General features: G+C 50.3%; 1 protein-coding gene across 7 annotated transcripts in view; it reads right to left on the bottom strand.

Annotated features, from left to right (window-relative positions):
- GRAMD1B (GRAM domain containing 1B) overlaps positions 1-16,983 on the bottom strand; it is a 247,550-nt gene that overhangs the window by 102,821 nt on the left and 127,746 nt on the right. Inside the window, exon 1 of one of the 7 annotated variants that reach the window (XM_079930634.1) lies at positions 261-585. The exons of the other annotated variants lie outside the window; for them this stretch is intronic. The gene's annotated coding sequence lies outside the window, so the exon portion shown is untranslated. Of the gene's footprint in view, positions 1-260; positions 586-16,983 lie in introns of those variants that run through there. 7 annotated transcript variants of the gene reach the window in all.

Here is a 16,983-nt window from a genome sequence, read left to right as displayed (position 1 = left end):
ATTGACAATGACAATGTTTTGTGTCATCTGCATTTTCAAAACTCTAAGTTCAAAACATTGATCTTCCCAGCCCCACAAACATTCACAAGTTGCTTGTGTTTACAAGGTGTGGCTCACAGAAGGCTGGTTTGTAACTCTAAGCTTCTTGCTACAACGGTTCCTTCCAAACGGGTTTGGCATGAAGGTTGGAAAAAGTTCCTTTCTGATTTTAGCTGCTTTGACTGCCTCCTGGCCCCCAGAAGCCTGAAGGTCTCACTCACCCTGGTGCTGTTCCTTTCTTAGTCCAACAAAACCACGACTGGCCTTCCTTGCCTCATCCGTGAGCAGGGGCCAGACGGTGAGAGAGGTCTTTCAGCCAGAGCACGCTGCCGGTGATGTGTCAGCAGACACCCAAGGCCCCCAGCCAGGGGACACCTAGCAGCTGGGAGCCCCCGGGAGGACTCAGCCCCCGTGACTCCCACCTCCCCACCAGCGGCTCTTCCCAGCACCAGACACCAGAAGCGCACGCCTCCTCATGACCTTGGGAAGTCACGGGGAGCGTATCTGGAGCAGAAAATAGATGGACAACGTGGTCCCTGAGGCTCGCCTTCTCTCTGGTTCTCGGGTATGTGCTGCCCTCCCTCTGCCCCTGCTCCTACGGAGAGGAGAGCCACAGCGCCAGGGCAGAGCCGCATGCCTCTAGGAGCTGGCGAAACTGGGGCAGAGCAGTGCTGCAGTCACACATTGGGGAATCAAAGCTCCAGGCTCAGGCAGGGGAGTCGACAGGCGCCGGGAGTGTTATATTTAAGGAGCGTTTTGGAGGTCAGGAAGCTAGCGAGAGGAGCAGCCTCCTGAACATTTCAACAACAAGCCTCCTCCTCGGGCTCCAGCCAGAATCCTCTTCCACATTCCAACTGCAGCCGATAGAGGCTGTGTGAGGGGACGGCAGATGGCCGGAGCTGCGCCCATCAGGTGCTCCCCACTACTTCCCTGTCCCCTCCTCCTCCCCCCCCACTCTCCTCTCCCCACCCTCGGCCACAATTAGTCACTGGCTCTGGGGTGACGGCGTGGGCCGCAGGCACTGGCCTTGCCTTCTGACCTGTTCACCTGTGCCAGCACCCAGCCCGGAGCCTCCTGCGCCTGCCCCACCCCTCCTGCGGCAGGACCTGCACACACCCCGCCCTCCGGCCCCACCGGCTACTGCAGGGAGAGGCAGGGAGGGGCGGCACAGGCCAGAGCCGCTGGGGTTGAGGGGCTTGTGGGGAAAGCAAGGCAGGCTCTGTTCATTTGAAGAATGCTTCCTTCCGCCTCTGTGACCCCACGGATTTGCTTAGGGTACTGGACAGACTTACCTCCCCCATCCTTCTTTGCCTCTCCTTCACAATCTGCTAATCCAGAAGGTTCCTTTGGGCAACCAACAGGACAGACAAGGTCCAAGTCAAGCTCCGGTAGGCTTCATCCTGCCCCCAGGTGCTTCACCGACAGGGTCGACTGGAGAGGGAGGCAGACAGGATGGAGGCAGCCAGGGCTTCCACCGGGTGTCTGTCTGTTCACGCGCGAGTTTAAGCTGGCCTCCCACACGTCGTGTCTGGGATTCTCACAAAAACCCAGTGAGGTGTTACTAAACCACACTGGACGGAAGAAGAAACTGAGGCCCCGGGAGGCCTAGTACTCAGCCGTGAGATAAGGTGGGAGTTGGTGAAAAGAGCGAGAAAGCTACAAAGCAAAGCCCTATGCCCAGGAACCACAAAGTGCCCGCTGCCTCTAGCCCAGGCACCTCCCCCTCCCAGCCAGGCCAGGAGAACTGCCTCCCCTGCCCACCTGGTACAGATGCCAGCTGAGCTCTCCCTCCCTGCCTGCTGAAGCTCTGCTGGACATCCCTTCTCCACGGAGACCCCCTGGCTTGATGCAAGGAGACAGGAATGTCCCGGGCCCCACTCTCTGCGACAGTGGAAATCCCACAGAGGACCCCCTCTCTCTACCCTACCTTTCCCTTCCCTTCCAAAATCACTGCCCGCTTCCCGAACGCCTCTGCCGGACTCAGGTCTCCTTCATTGGTGTGCCCGGGATCACGACTCCTCCTGCCAAAAGACAGAAGGGCGGCCTCCGGACACGAAGCCCTCCTGTCAGGAAAGACAGCACACCTCGGAAAAACACCCCCCAGGAGAGGGAAATGCGGCCTGGTTTCACTCCTCATTCTAATTACATTCGTAATAGAAGAAAACATGTCTCCTGCCAGATGGAAGAAACAAGGCAGATTTCTAATTATGCCCCCTGCTCCTCCTGGTTTATTCTCTAGAGGAATTCGGGGTGACTGATGGTGTCAGGGACCCCAGAGGGTGTTTATAAATTCAGGTTTTCTCAGGAAGGGAGCACCCATATATCCACAGCCAGCTGCTTCCTGCTCTCCTCCCACCAAATGGAGATCTTTCTTTTCTCAACTAAGCTACATATGAGAATTACCATTAACAGACAGCTGAATCGAGTGTTAACTCATGTTCACAGCGGAAGTCTCCAGACCAAGGACAAGACCAGAATCTGTTGTGGGCAGAGAAGCCGTCTGCCGATAGGACAAGCCTAGGAAAGCCGCATTCTTAACTGACAGGGGCCTGACACCAGTCCCAGAGCTGCACTCTGTGACCTAGCACAAGGATTCTGAAACTAGACTTGAGTTCAAATCCGTACTGAACAAGCTGTGTGACCTTGAGCGACTTGCTTCATTTCTCTGCGCCTCAGCTCTATCTATAAAAAGGTGATGACAACGATCCCTGAAGCTGTTAAGAGTCAATGACACGACACACGACGTAGGATTGAGTAAGGGCTCAACACCTTTTCACCCTTATTATGATTATTCCCAACCAGTGTCCACAGACCACCACTACCCACTGCAAGAACCAGAGGCTCCGTTTCTACGCTTCCTGGTCTACTTTTTCTCCTTTACCTAAACAAAGTTTCTCATTCTTCCTATTTTGTTGGGGATATTTTTGTATTTTTGTTTTGTGATACTTCTGTCAGGTCAGTCAGCTATTTATTTATTTATTCAACAATAACTATACTTATCGAGTACCTAATGTGTTCATGACCTAGGCAAACCAAGATGCTATTTCAGTGATCCATCCAATATCGTCCTTGATCTCTAGAAGCTTATAATCTAATAAGGAACACAAGGCATGGGCATTAAGTAGTTATATTAAATAATTCTAACATACAGTTTAAAGCAATAAGTCCCATAAGAGAGACACAACTAATCAGAAGGGCAGAGTACTTCTGTTTTCCAAAATGAAGATGGGTTTGTAATCATTATGCCAGTTTTTCAATCAACTAATGAGTAATGGTGAATGTTGTCAGCTAACCTATATTAAAGCTGTGATCATCATTTCTCGATTAGTATGGTCTTAGAAGAGTTAGCCAGAAAAAGGATCCAATATTTGTCATCATCCTTTAAGGAGACCAGAACTTCCTATTTGCATGACAGGTGTCCAGAAATAGTGCCTTTGGAACATACTGCTACAATCACTGCCAATAAACACAGGTTTGTGTGGATGGAGTAGGCTGTATCTAATGGGGTGGATTTTGAAGTTTCATTTCCTCCATCAGGATATCTTCTCATCAGCACCATAAAGCCGCAAACGAAATGCTCAGAGATGTTTCAGGCCCCCATACCCACGATATTCTCTTAATATCACAACGGACATGAGACTGGCATAATCATGAGTAAATGTAAGAGCCCAGGCTCCAGAGCTACTCAGTAAATGCACCTGTGTCCTTCCATACTCAGCCACTGGCTACCGCTGCTGCTTCAGGGGCACCCAAGTGCTGGCGTTACCATGATGAAGTTTTTACGTGGATCCACAGACAAGTGGGGAAAAATAAGGGCAACGTGGTAAGTTTCTAAAAACTAAAGATACTGAACCTTTAATTTTTGATAATTCATCCTTTTAAATTTTGGGTTTAAATATTCTCTAAATACAGACAATGGTGGTGGTAGTTTTATATTTTAGTTCAGTTTAGTTCTGTTGTTACCCTTTATAGGTGCAATAAATATCTGGCAATTCTGTGTCAGTCCACCAACATTTTTCAATTTCTCTACAAAATCCACAAGTTCAGACTCTCCTATGAAGAAGGCCTTCTCAGTTCCAAGATCTCACATTCTACTATAAGGAGAGCCTCCACCTCTTAACTGCTGTGATGGGAGATCTGAAAAGTTTCTCCTGTCAACTCCCTAGTCCTTGGGTGGCCATCTAGGTCACAGAGGTTCCTAATCTAGTCTTTCTTTTTTTTTTTTTACTTGAGATGTAATTGACATATAACATTATAGTAATTTCGGGAGTACAGCATGCCGATTCCATATATGTATATACTGCAAAATGATCACCAAAATAAGTCTAGTTAACATCCATCCCCACATGATTACAATTTGTTCCTTATAATGACCTAATCTAGTCTTGACTGTTTGAACAACGCCTTGGAGATAAGACTGTGCCTCCCCAATGTATATACATATATATATATATATATACACAACTCTGACCACTCCCCTGACCTCAGACACAGATTCGCGATTGTTCCTGAACACCTTCACCTCGATGTCTCATGGGCACTTCAGAGCCAGCACGAATAAATGAAACTCCGCATTGTCCCTCTACCTCTCCTTCTGACCCTGACCTCCCGTGCTTATCCCAATAGATAGCACCACCAACTATGAAGCCACCCAGTCAGACAGCTGGAATTCATCCTACATGCTTCCTCTCCCACCTCCCATTTAATTAGGCACAAAGGCATGTCGACTCTAGCTCCCTAATTATGACTAGCGTTTGTCTCCTGCTATCCATTATTACCTGCCCTTCAATCCTTATCTTTAGGTTTGCAGTTGTACTTACCCTCTCCTACTTGTTTGTTCATTCACCAAATATTTATCGAGCATCTATCATACACCAAGTAATACGCCAGGTGCTAGGGGTTTTGTGGCTTAAAAAGCAAAAATGCACAATCCCTGCCCTTAAAAAGCTTATAGTCTAGTGGGGGGAAGACAAACATGTGAAAAATAAAGTGTCAGAGATGGCGCAAAATGAGGAAAATCTTAACAATCCGTCTACCTTGCAGTCTTGTAGTCAAAAGCAAACCTGAGGATATCTTAAAGTCCTTCAATTGTTCCCAGTATCTACATGGATGAGGCTGTCACAGGGTGTCAACTCCCGCTTCCTTCTCCAGTTTCACCATCTGCCTCCCATCTTCCACATGCGACCTGCGCTCCAATCAGGCCCAAGTCCTTGCAGTGACCTGGGCTTTGCCACATGCGTGCTGTCTCCCTCTCCTGCCTCACTAGTGTCCAGTGAACACCTATGATGTGCAGGCATTTTACCTAAGTTATCTCATTTAACCCTCACAACAATCCTATGGGGTGGATGGTATCACCCTCATTTACAAAGGAAGAAACTGAGACTAGGAAAAGCCAGGATAACTCGCTCAGGTTCACTGAGCCAGAAAGCGGCAGTGCCAGCGTTTGAACCCAGACATGCCCAGCTCCAAATCATAACTAGATCACCTCTCTTGCCTCGTCCACCCGATAAACTCCCACCCATGCTTCAACTCAAATGTCACTTCCTTAGAAAGCCCTTATGCCTGCCCAGGTAACATCAAATAGTTCTTTTGTGCTTCCCTGGTGACTCGAACTTCTATTACAACCCTTATTACCTTTGTGCCACCATAATTTGTTTACTCATCTGTCTTCCCCAAGAACCCATGAGCAGCTAACTGCTCACAGGGATCGTGTGTCATTCATTGAAAACCTCCACACTGAATCTCTGCTGGCATGTAAGCGGCATTTAATAAACATTTGTTGAGTGAATGGATTAATGAGCGCTTACCGACCTCTCTTCTCAAGGCTGAAAAAGAAACTCTCAGGACACAATTTATCATGTACTTATCTTAACACAGTTATGTCAGGACATCAGACGGCCCCAGTCTGAAACTGCAACCTTAAAAAAAAAAAGGAGGAGCTCCACAGCAATGCAATAATCCAGACTCCAGGAGGTGAAGTCACACTTCCAAAAGCCCTCCTCCAGGAACTGAACGCAGTCTACATAGGCAGGGCTGTCATCAAGAGTGGCCACACCTCCAACCGAAACTACTTCATTTGGGGGTAACTGAACCCAATACACTGGGGGCTAAAGGGATCCAGGGAATAGGACCTCAGGTATTACAGGGGAAAGATAAGGTGAGGGGGGTGCATTTACATGTATTTAGACTTTTAAAAATGATACCCACATCATCTTAAACCAGTTACCAGTGAGTCACATTATGAATTTTTACTCCATGGTTCCTGCTTGTGCACGGCATTCTCCAACGTCACTGTGTCAACCGCAAGGTATAGGTTTTCTTTGTACCTGGGTTGCAAAATGCAAACAGGCTGTTTATGGGAGCATCTTGATCAGTTAAAGAGTCTTAAACTTTTTTGAGTCATAAGCCCTCTGGAGATCTGATGAGAGCCATGGATACTCTTCCCAGAAAAATACAGAGACAGAAAATTCTGCCTACAAGTGGTAGAGGCTCATGGACCCTCTCCTAAAGTCCATCCCAGGACCTTAATGGTTCACGGGCCCAGACTGAAAACACGTGAACTAAACTCCCTCCAAAAGGTTTGGGCTAGAGAAGGTTAAAGAAAACGAATCCCAGTGCCAGTGTTAAACGTCGCCTGTTCCTGTGACCCATCAGATTCACTCCTGTGGTCAAGGTCCTGATCGCAAATGCTGGCCTCAGGAATGGTCCAGCTCCAAGGTCTGATTCTTTGCCTGATTAGATAATCTGCAATTTGGGCGAAGGGATGGCAAGAGCCTGAGAAAAATGAAGCTGACTCTGTTTCTACCTCCATGTGCAAATGGAAACATAAACGCGCATCTCCAAACTAACTGCAGAATAACTCCCTGATGCCCCCAAAGCGCACCTTTCCCAGAGCACTCACCACCCCTGGAGGGCCAGCTGCTTGGTCCCAAACCACTTACAACTTTAAGAGCTAGTGGACTAGCAGGTTTGTAAGCCTGGCAAGAGGTGACACTTGACATCACGGAGAGAGGATGCGTTACAGCCAGACAGCAAACTGCTTGGAGCAAACTGTTTTGGATCCAAACACAGCTGCAGATGCCTTGCTCCCGTGGCTGCCACCGCACACAGCCAAGGGGGGTACAGCACCTTGACCAGCCATGCTCAACGTGGCTCCTCAAATGTTTGTGGAAGGAGGTAGAGAGAGAGGAAGGGTGGGGGGACTGAAGAGTGATGTGGTCCAGGAATCCAGGGAGGCCTGTTCTCATTTAGTTTTGCTCTCCCTAGCTCCTTTCTGCAAGGAAAAGGCAGTATTTGACAGACCTAAGCTGGTTAAAACAACATACGCATGTAATTCTCACCACTATACAGACTAGGCAATGAAAGCCCAGAGAGGTTAAGTAACTTGGATCAGATCACACAGCATGTGGGAGTGGGAGAAAGGGGCTGAGAATCCAGTTCTGCGATTCCCAGAGATGTGTCCTAACCACTTTAACACATTACTGCCCGCAGCACGGTTGCTGCTTGGACCTCCTACCTCATTCTCTCTTTCATACACACATGGGGTACTCAACCTGCTCCAGAAGTCTGAGCCTCGTCCAGTCTTCCATCTTTGAGAGAAAGGAGACCCTGCCATCTGGCCAGAGAGGAAGGCCCCCAAACCCAGCACTGAGATATTGTGGAAGGACCACAGGTCTCTCTCCCTGTACACAGGGGCTGCGGCTTACAAACTCAGCCTGCTTGGCTCCCCCATCCACTCTCAATGGCTCTAGCTCCTTGTTTGGAAGAATGCACAGAAAAACAAATTTCAAATTGCAAGCAGGAGTCAGGAGACATCAGAAACCTATCTCAGGGACGCCCTCTAGCGTGCCTACAGGGTGCGTGCAACACAGCACCCGGGCACCGTTCCCTAGAGGTGCCCAGACCCGCACTTCCATTGGGGCTTCAGATGAGCGGTGGGAGGGGACAGCTGCCGCATCTGCCACTCAGAGCCAAATCCCAAGGCCACCTCACCAATCCCAAGGCCAACATCTGCTGCAGGATGAGAGGCAGTCTCTGCTCTCAAGACTGTCCATCCCACACCGACCCCACCCATTCCTTACACAGCAGGCAGAGGGAAAAGAGAAGCAAACAGAGGGTGAAAGTGTGGAGATGGCACAGATGGGTTAAGAGAGCACTGCAGCGTGGGGAAGAGGCAGAGGAAGAAGACAGAGAGGATAAGGGAGGGGGCGGCTGAAAAGAGACACGGTAAAGATAAAGGAAAACCAAGGCAAAGCTATCGAGAAAGACAGACACACGGTCAGCCCAGACAAAGCTACAGGTCACCGCCCCCGCCTACCAGGCTTCCAGGCACACAGAGGTGAGGAGTGTGCCTAGGAGGGCCCGGCCTTCCTCCCCTCCCCTGAGGTCCTCATTCTCGCACCGTTTCCCTCCACTCTGACACAGCCCCTGGATGCTCCGGACTGGTGGGCTGAGGGAGAGGAGGGGAGAGAAAAGTGAACCAAAGGCAGAACTTGCCAAGCGAAGCCACTTACGCACAGTGAGGCCGGCAGCATTTCCATCCTACCTTTGCTGTCGCCATATCAGCCGGCTCCATGATCTCAGCTTGGCCTAAGGAGCAGCGGTACCATCCGGAGAGAAAAGGCAGAGTCACAAAGGTCCACCCGGAAAGAACCAACCACCCCTCTGGAAGATCGGGGGAAACGAGACCTAGTTCTAAGCTTTGGCCCCGGGACCTCCTCTGCTGGGGGGGAGAGCAAAGGGCCTCGGGGTCCCCAGCAAGTCAGGGGCCTGCTTGTGTTCCCACAGATGCCCACATCAGGCTAAGTCAGGGGGCGTCTCCCCTTGCCTGGTACTTCTTCCCAGGAGGCAAGTGCGGGTCTCGCCAGGGCTCCCCCTGCTGGGGGAGAGCGCACAGAGGTGGAGGCCCTGCCCTCCCATCACCGGGTCAAACTGGTACCCACGGGTCAGAGAGAGGGGAGCTTGTGGGAAGAGGCCGGCTGGCGGGTGCTGAGCAAGTGCTGGGGGGGGGGGGGCGGGAGGGGAGGAGGCTAGGGGTCGGTGCGGAGGCGGGTGTGAGAACCTCAAGAAGAAGGTACAGGCACTCAGATGGAAGCAGAAGGTGCTGTGCAAGGAGGTGCCGGAGCCACAAAGCCAGAGCCCGCCAGGCAAGGCCGAGAACGCAGAGGGAGAGGAATGCGCCCGGTGAAGCCACTCACCTTGCAATAACATTCAGACTGACTGAGGCCTACACAGGAGCCAGAGCGGGCGGTTCACACCCCCCCACTCCACTCCCAGAGACTCACAGCCTCTGTCTAAAGGTACATGAGAGCAGCCGGCAGCCCGGCTGGATCTGCAGAGGCCCCTGGCTCTCTCGGAGCAGCCTGATTGGAGGACCAGGATGACTTCATCCGGCCCCATTCATCACTCTAGGTTTCCTGCCCAGCGGGGACAGGCCGCTCTGCTGCAGTGACTACCGCTTCCTCTGTGGCCCATTTTACTCGGGCGGCCTGGGATAGGCTGTGGCAGTCGGGGGCGGCCAGGGAGAGGGGTCAGAGTATGTCGGGCCCTAGAAGAAGGCGGGAACAGTCTGCTCACATTTCTAGGGAAGTGCAGAACCTCTACTTAAAGCACAGCGCATACATCCATTCCTCCGTGAGTCTGCCGGTGCCGGCCCCGGCAAGAACGCAAAAGAGCCACTCCCCTCCTTGAAACCAGCAAGGAGACCAGGTTGTGTGCTCTCGTGGAGCACCGGTCTTCCCGTCAAAGAGTTCAACCAGACACATTCGAATCTTCAGATATTTCTCCCAGTCACTGAGAACAACCTATGGACAAGCAGGTCGATATCCTCGGGCATCCCTAAGTACCTCCTTCCATCAGTTCTCCCTGTCAGCTCTCCTAACGTGCTGACCTGGGCTTGCTGTTAAGGACATGCATTCCTTCAAGCCCATGATTTCAGATCCACAAAAGTTTGCAGGTGGATGAGACCTTAAAGCTTCGCCTCCTGGAAACCAAGGCCCAGCAAAAAGCAAAAGGGTCAAAGAAAGGTCTCCCAGCACTTGTTCCCCAATTCCACAGAGATTTTTCCCTCAGAGATGGTGAGCTCCTGAGAGAAATGATGCCCTCATTTCCCCCTTACCTTCTGATCCCCACAGCTCCCAGAGCACAGAAAACCCAGCAAAGCAAGGGTTAAAGGGAGAGATTCAAATATAAGGGAATGAAAAAAGACGGCAGTGACCGTGAGGTCTCATCCACTACCACCTGCACTGGCCCTCATTCTTTCTAGTACCTGCTTCTGTTCAAGCCTGACTTCATCACAACGAATCCATGCAGTCAGGTAACCAACACACCAAGGAAAGAGTTTTCCAAAAGAATGACGACATCAACAATTCTACCAGTTTATTTTACCAGCGTCCTAGGGTCTGGCAGGAACAATAATAGTAGCAACTCCCATCGGTACATAATTTACATGTTTTCAAATCCATTACCTCATTTGATACTCACAGGCATCCACTGAGGTAAGTATCGTCTCCCCCATTTCACAGATAATGAAACTGAGATTCAGAGACTTGAAGGGACTTGCCCAAAGGTCACACAGACAGCACAGCAGAGCTGGGACTCAAACCCATGTTCACTGACTCCAAATCCCCTTCAACTAAATGTCATATTATCAAATTTCCCACCCCTCAACCTGCCCCCAACTCCAGCTCCCCATGACTATAGACTAAAAGAACATAAAACCTCAACGAATTTACAATTTCCCTTTGGCACCCCCTTTTTGTGGAAGATGGCAAATTAGAAAATACACTATCAAACACTAGGAAAAAAAAAATCTTAGGCCTGCCTAGAGGTTACTGTATACATTTAGCAAATCTCCCGTGTCTGATGGAAACTGCTTTTAAAAAGAATCACCAAAGATTCATTCATGATCGCTTTATTTAAGCAGGAAAGTGGACCAAGACACCTGACCAAATTGGTCAACCATCAGGATTGAAATTAAGGAGGAAAAAAAGATGTGTATCCTGGTTCCTGGACGTACATTATTTTCCAGCCATCATAAATACCGAAGGTATCACTTCTGCCTTCCCTTTCCCGTCTTAACTCTATCTGCCAAGGGCCGCCAAGTTCCATAAACCTAGATGAAAAAGGACGAGGATGAGAGTAACAGGAAATCATTTAGGCCCATGGATTGTTTTTCATTAACTCATTGCCTGGTTTCTATAAGCCCTAAACTGTGGTCACAGATACAGTCGACCCGAAGTGGGTAAGAGGCTTTGCTGGTGCCGCAGCGGCGATATTCCACCATAGGCCCACAACAGTAACGAAGGTGTAGGGCCGTGCCAGACCCACACATGTCAGCTCTGCTCAGAGGCCTGGAATGCGCCTTCTGGCTATCGCTGTGGCCTTCAGTCCTCTCCGTTCCTGGGCTGACAGTCAAGTGTACAAACAGATGGAGAGCAGAAGGCTAGTACCCACGAATGAGGATGTTCTGTTTCATCAGATTCACACAGAAATCAGACCCACGTTAACGGGACTCCACCCCGTCTCCCAAATAACCACACGCATTCACCTACTCAGTGCTTAAAGTCATCCAGCTGTCACACAGCCCTGGATGGTGACCGCGGAGGACGGCATGGAGGAGACCTGCTCCGCCAGGAGCATCCACGTCTATTTTACAAAGCAATTCATGTGTCCTGAACGCAAAGCAGCACAGAGAGCGCTATTAGCCATAGAACACACAGCCTAGAAGATGGGGCAGGGTGGGAGGTGGGGGACAGTGCTAGGCTTTAATGGGAAGAAGAGGACTATGTCCCAGAGTCCAAAGACAACTCCAGGAAGAAAGGCGGAAAAGAGAACGACACTGAAGGGAAAAAGGAAAGAAAAGCTAATGCAGGGTATCTACGTAGCCAGCGAATCTGCACCTCTGCTACTTCCCAGCGAGAAACTGATCTAGATGATTCCTCATAGGATCACTCACTCCTCTATTCCATGCATTTGCCTTCTGAACTAGAGACCAGAAGCTCTCTCTTCTACAGCTGCTATAATCTCCTTCCATTTTGCCTAACATTTAGTGAAAAGACAGACAGACAGACAGACAGGCAGGCAGGCAGAGAAAGGGTGGGGGGGCGGGGGGGAGCCCCTTTATAACGTCATCATACCATTTTCTCTCCAGGGCAATTATTCGTACTAATTACTTTACCCTACGTATTACATTCTAACTCCTTAATCGCTGTACTTAGGTATAAAGTTAAGAAAGTGGGGGGAAAAAAAATAACCCAGATGCTTGAAAAGAGGCTAGAGTGGCTATGGGCTGGGGCCACTCAAGCTGTGGTGGGGAGTCCGGGCACCCAGTTCCCGGAGGACAGCTCAGAGGCTGACGCTGCACCTTCAGGAAGCCCTTCCTCTGGCAGCTGTGGGTGGGAAGCGCTGCCAGGAAAGCGGGCAAGGCTGTTTCAAAGCCTGGTGGGATCAGCCTTGCCTGCTGCGCCGTGGCGTGTGTGGCTCTCCGAGTGAGGGGCAGTGGGCTGGCCTCATCGGCACTGCTTATGAAATGTGCAGCCCCATCACTCTGCCCGTCCTGAGACCACAAACACAGATCGGGTGCCTTTTTGCCAGAAAGGTGAAATCCCTTCTCTGACTGATGCCTGTAAACTGAAAAGACAGGGATGAAGCGGGGAGAGTCTCCCAGCACGATAGACCTTGAGAGGTCACTTGATGTCTTCTCTCCCCGAACACAGAAAACGGCAGTTTCTTCTGAGAGAAGAGACAGAAAAAGAAAGAGGGAGGCAGGGTGAAAGTGAACAGGGGCAGAGCGTGTGAGTTCCCACGATCCTGACGTGTGACTGTGCGAGTCTGAGGGGTTGCAAGGTGCCGTCTCCTCTCTTGTGCTCGTTGGCCGTCAACCCTTAGAGGCAGTTGATCCTGATGGACAGCCTGCCTCTCAAGTCATCCTGCTTAGGTCTGAATTCTGACTCAACGACCCACCGCCTGTGTAACCTTGGCCATGTTACTTGGCCTCTCTGTGCCCCCATTTCCTCATCTGTAAGACAGGGGATGCTATTCCTCAACTCATCGGCGCCTATGAGGATTAAATGTGATAACATACGGAAAGGGCTTAGAATTGTGTCTGGCACACAGTAAATACTACTTAAACATTGAGCTTTTTTTTTTTTTTAATTCACTGGTTCACCTCCTGTCTTCTGTCATCCATATGACCTCTCCCCCGCAGAGCATGACATTTTAAGACCCTGTTGATGATGGTAGAGGTAGACTGGACAGAAAACAAACCCACTTGCTTTTTTCAGGTGAATAAAGGCGTTAGAACCAGCGGGGTGAGCGTCATTATAACAAGGAAAAGGCAGAAAAGAAATCAGGGAAAGACCAAGGGGAGACACTTCCAGGTAATGCTGAAGGGTAGTGGACACTGTGGGGGCATGTAGAAGAGTTTTGGGGGGAAAAGCCATCAAAGAACAAGGAAAGAGTCCAAATGAAAATAAGAAGGGAACGAAAGATGCACAAAGAAAATCAGGAAACTGATCGAGTTGGAAGTGGGAGGAGAAAGGAGACCAGGCAACGACAAGCTCAAAGTGGAAATTTCCATGACGGCGTTTGACCGAAGCGTCTGAGAGGAGCTGTGGCTGGAGAGAAACAGCCAGGCACAAGGGAAACTAGGGAGACAGCAGCTAACCCTGCAAGGTTCAAGGCTGACTTGGTCTCACACAGCTGAACTGCTCTCTGGTGATGTCAGGTGTGGGAGGGCTGGGGTGGAGGAGCTTCTGACGAGTCAGGGCAAGGAGAGAAGGAGATTCAGGTTCTAGGAGGAAAGGAAACAGCCAGGGGCCAGTCACCTCTGGGAATGCACCCTCTGCTGGCCGGAAGGGACAGTGTCAGGCCGCCCGCCTCCCCCATTGGCGCCCCTAGGGAAGCCCACAGCTCAGGCCAGACTTGGAGGTCTCTGCTTCGGTTCACACTATAGCTCCTCGGGAAACCCACCTCCCTCAGCCGCTAGCACTTCCTGGGACCTCGCAAGCAACAGGAATATCAGTGATAGCGCATGGACATCATCCTCTAGAACTGGACAGGGCAGTGTTGCCTAGTGCTTAAAACCCAGAGTCAGATGACCTGGGTTCCAATTCCAGCCCATCATTTAGCAGCTGTGCGCTCTCATGCAAGTTACGACACCTCTCTAAGCCTCAGTTTTCTTGTCTATAAAATGGAGGCAATAGTTATACTACTGGATAGGAAAATGGGGAAATTTAAACAAGAGCACAGTGACTGACACATAATAGACACATTCAACAAAGGTTAACTAAAATAATGTCGCCTTTATGATTACTATCTGAAGGGTACTCAGGGGGCTGGGAACAACGGGAACTCTCCGAGCTCCCCCAAACCTCCGAGCCATCTGCACTTGGCGCCAATGCAAAGCTGGCACTGGTCTGGTTACACAACTCCTGCCCTGACCACCCCCCCTCCCCCCCCCGCCCCAGTCTCACCACCTCCAGCCAGCAGCTGGTCCCTGAACTAGACTTCCACATGACAGATTTGTGTAAGTGCTTCAAAAATGGAAAGGCTCATAAATGCCTCAGGTGGATAATCCTCCCACTCCCTGCCCTGGAGGTTTACTCCTGTGCCTGTACCAATTTTCACAAAAGACCTACAGCCGGGGCGGCAGAGGATGTCAGAGACTTTCGCATCGGGGTCAGGGTGAGAACAGATGAGAAGCCACAGGATTAACTGAGCAGGGGGTCAGCAGGGAGCGGAGCGCGGAGAGAGCCAGTCACGCTGCCTGACCTTTTTACGGTACATGGTAAACAGGAGCCACACACGTTTCCATTGTACAACCAAAGACTCTACTGCAGATGGAGGTGGGCGCTGGTGGAAGAGCCGGTGCGGGACAGGTGGGGGCCGTCTGAATGCCACTGGGACATCACTGGACGCTGGACTCGGGACCCACTAGTGACTACTGTTGAAACTGAGCAAAAAACAAGATAAGGTGACAGACAGAGGTCACAAGACCCCTGGGGCAGTCCAGTGAGCGGCAGCAGCCTTGGGGGGGCGGGGCTGGGAGCTGTAGGGGCGCTGTTGAGGAGTGTTTCACTCCCCCATTGTGCTCTGCAGCTGCCAGGCCAGGCGCGTGGGAGAGGTAAGGGGGAAGCTGAGGGGAAGTCTCCCAGTGTCCGCCTCTGCATCCCAGGTTTCTCCCAGAGGACTGGGAACAACGCTGAAAGATGCGGATACAGATGTGCGCCAATCCCTGGGCCAGGGGCTGGGGAGGAGATGCGAGCCGGCAGCACACGAGGGCAAACGTGGAGGGGGATGCTTCCAGAGCCCACCACCCTCTCCAGACTGTCCTCAGCTTGTCTTCTGAAGGTCACTGGCTCCAATCTATCCTTGGAGCTGCCACTGCAGCGCTTACATCCAGAAAACAAACAGGCCGTGAAGCTATGGAAGCTCGTGGGGTGGGAAAGAAAAGAATGACCAAGGAACATCTACTTAAATGTCCAAGGAAGAACTCATGGGTCCCCGAGGAATCTGAGCAGAGGGTCTAAGAAGAACACACAAACCTGTCTGCACAGCAACGCCAACCAGCGATTCTTCCTTTGCACTGGCAGTTCCTTTCCCCCCTCCCCCGTGTCCTCTCTTCCTACGAGGTGGGAGCTGTCCTGCCAGGCAGACACCCCTGCCTTCCACAACTGAAGAAGTGGAGTCCAGGCCGCTCCCTTAGCCTTCTCTGCCTGCTGACTCACAGCCGATCTCATTACTGAGGGATCAGATGACCACTCCCTCCTCTCCTGGCAAAGCCACCACCAGCAGGGGGTGCTGGCGAGCCCAGAGGGAAGATGAGTTTTTGCAGGTCCTGCAGATGCCTACAGGGGCTTCAGCTGGTACCTGCAGAGACGTAAGAGTAACAATGGCTCCGTTCTGCAGTTTAGGCATAACAGTGAAACCGAAAGAAAGTTTCAGAAAGAGATACTGTCAAACAAAGAGGTGTACTGGAACTTCTGTACATATAAAATCCTAAGGCACTTCTCAAAATGAACAAGGCATAGGAAACATACTCAAGATTAAGATTGAAAAAGAAAAAACCTATTTGGCCTTCAGGCACATTTAACTGCATCATTCAGAATCACTGGGGTCTATCCTCTCCCTGTTTGTTTCCTGTTCTGTCTGGTTTTGAAGCTTTCCGAGAGATAATCTTCATTAGTAGACTGGCTCATACACCTCCACATCCGGAGCTTCAATTCTAGCAAGCTGGGAAAGGCAGACCCATCAGATATAAGGAAAAGCAGAAGGTCCCGCACTGGATCCCCACATGTATCCTTTCTCAGCGGGAAGTCCTAAAGCACTGCAAATAAAAACTCGAGCTCTGGAGTCAAATCTCAGCTCTGCCACGTTACAAGGAAAGGCAATGGACTTTGCCTTATCTAGAAAATGGGTAGAGAAGTAACTTCCCTTCCTGGGTCGCTAATATGATAAAATAAGCACAGCATCGAGCACAGAATAAGCTCTCAAAATAGAAGCTATTCTTAGTAATAACAAATAATACCTCAGAACTGATACTGTGCCCACAAACTAAGTACACAGACATTCTGTGCTGTCTTGCCTTTGCTCCTCTCATTTGTAGATTTGCAGTAGTTTCTTATAATTATAGATTTCTTTACTGAAAAAGACCCCAATTAATTTCCTTAGTCAATTTCCCATTATGGAAGTTATTCATAGAGAGGCAGAAAACCACTTGACATAGAGAGTGAAAAAGAAATTCATCAATTAGGAAGGAGTAGAGAGTGTCTGGCCCCTTAAATTCCTTCTTAAGGGCTCCTTCTGTAGATCTCTGTTCTGTACCCTATTTACAAGGACAACTGATGTCAACTCTCAGCCGGAAGCGAATCCACCCGTTGTTTAAGATGCCAGGAAAAGAAAACATGGGTAATAGTTGTTTCACTTCCAGAGGGAAAGGAGGTG

Source organism: Stenella coeruleoalba (genome assembly GCF_951394435.1).
Source record: "Stenella coeruleoalba genome assembly, chromosome: 8".
NCBI lineage: Eukaryota > Metazoa > Chordata > Mammalia > Artiodactyla > Delphinidae > Stenella > Stenella coeruleoalba.
Note: the sequence above shows the minus strand (reverse complement) of the source record. Positions and strands in the feature narration are given on the sequence as shown.